This window comes from Diadema antillarum, unplaced genomic scaffold, assembly GCF_040938485.1.
Source record: "Diadema antillarum isolate AM-2024a unplaced genomic scaffold, OU_Dant_1.0 scf00000224, whole genome shotgun sequence".
Lineage (NCBI taxonomy): Eukaryota > Metazoa > Echinodermata > Echinoidea > Diadematoida > Diadematidae > Diadema > Diadema antillarum.
This window is the reverse complement of record NW_027271113.1, coordinates 597,568-599,638: the sequence shown is the minus strand read 5'-3', so window position 1 is coordinate 599,638 and position 2,071 is coordinate 597,568. Positions and strand designations below refer to the sequence as shown.

Sequence of the window (2,071 nt, the reverse complement as noted above, 5' to 3'; positions counted from 1 at the left end):
CCCAACGAAGTGTTGAATAGCATCGTGGCGACGTCTGATTGGTACCATGTTGGGCTGACAATGGTTACACCTAATAATGGTCGTAATTGAATTAACATCTCTTGGCACAGGGTTTTCGACGCTTGGTGGCTGGCTGCGTTGGTTGGAAAACAGTTCAGCCTTGCACGGTGGATTGTGCCCACATCGTCTCTGGGTCCCTGTAGCTGTGAAAATAATTTGTAAACTTAAACAATTTAGTAAAAGAAAAACATGGGAAAGAATGGTGCTGCAGAAAAATAGAGAGAGAGGTACGGATGATGGGATCGGATGAGGAGAATGTGCAAAGAATATTTTTTTAGGTGATTCTTTCTTTGGTTTACTTTTACCCCCGTAGGGGTGGGCCGATCCCGGAGGTACTGCAATACCGGGCCAACCCGTGGCCAGGATGGAGCAAGCCCCTATTCCATGGCCTAGGTACAAAAATCAGTTTAATATACAAGCGACTCGGTGAGTCGCGTTTCAGATATTAAGCTGAAAAGAACAGATACTTTTCTTTCAATTTTATTCATCAAAACTCTGAACACATGTACATTATTTACAAATGGCAATTGCATGGATATAAAATGAGTTCTTAACTAAAAATCATAACACATTACTTAAATTAAACAGCCTTGTTGATATGACTTTCATTGTGAGCACACTTTCAGCCTGTTTTAAAAACCTTGTTGCCCGAAATTGGGTGACTTTACTCCCTACTGCCTGATATAATTATTCTTCTTGAGTTAAAGTTCAGGAATGCGGAGTTAGGACTATACCGTGACTTATTCTTACAAAATTCTATTGAGTTACATAAACAGTTGAAATGTATGTACATTATTTACATCAAGGCAGGTATAGACACTATACACTCTATATACAATAATTACAAGTTAAGGCAAGCATGTTATGAGGTCGTAAAGGCCGAGTGATTGTCTTTTTAAAGATCGTCACTTTAAGTACTAGACTGAGTTATTAAGAGTTGTAAATTGATTCATATGACACATTATGGCAAATTAATTTTGATTTCTTGTTCTTGAACAGAACAGAACGTCGCTCCATCCATCCATGTTTCTTGAAATTTGGCACTGGACATTCTTTTCAAATCAGCTAAAATACGAATTCGGATTTCCTCTTTAATCTTTGCGATCAACGCATCGTCCGACATGTGGTTTTTCTCAAAAATAAACGAGCATCGGCGGTTCCAGATATTCTTTCGAGTGACAACGTACATAAACCATACCCTTCCCCATACCATTTGGTTTTTAACCGGAAAAGGGGTTCCGTACAAAAACAACTTCCGATTTAGGGATATTCCAGGCCCTAGTAACCGCCTAGTTAATTCTGAAACCCAACAAATTATATGATTAGTTGACCGACAGTCCCAAAACACATGGTCAATGTTTTCAATCTTCGTACAATAGGGGCATACCCCGTCACTTATCCCCCAGCGAGATAACTTCTCGCGAGTATACAGGGCTCCGTGTGTAGAGCGCCAGCTAAACGACTTCAAAGCATTACATAATATCGAATGATGACTCATGTGCCATACTGAGGACCAGTCCCACGAGGGGTCGACGACCTCTACAAGCGGAGTAGAATCCTTCGCTAACAAATTCACGATGTGGTCTAACCTTCCGCACACACTAGCGAAGTTTGGATTTCGCTGAAACAGGGCTGATATAATTGTCCACGCCTGGCTATAACTCATAGACAGAACATCGCTGTGCGGCACAAGATTCGACCACATACGTGGAAAAATTCTTCTTAGCTTGCTTCCCATGAAATATCTTGTAAACAGAAAATTATACGTAACGGTATCGGTACCAGATAAATGTGGAAAAATATCACGTATGAACAAAGCATGCATCGTGTGTCTCAAATTTTGAAGACCAAGACCGCCCTTGTCTGAGCTCAAGAAACAAGTTTCACGAGAAACAAGTTCTGTCTTTTTCTGCCAAATAAACCTAAACACACTTTTGAGTATTTCTTTATAAAAGTCATCTTCTGGGAGGTATACCCGTGATGCATAATAAAACAAAGAATATATACATGT

At 40.1% G+C, this 2,071-nt stretch overlaps 1 non-coding gene across 1 annotated transcript; it reads right to left on the bottom strand.

Moving 5' to 3' along the window:
• Positions 1 to 370: 370 nt before the first annotated feature.
• On the bottom strand, positions 371 to 565 carry LOC139724630 (U2 spliceosomal RNA). The gene has a single exon (XR_011710474.1). It is a non-coding gene; the product is annotated as a U2 spliceosomal RNA (small nuclear RNA).
• Between the last annotated feature and the right edge of the window lie 1,506 nt (positions 566 to 2,071).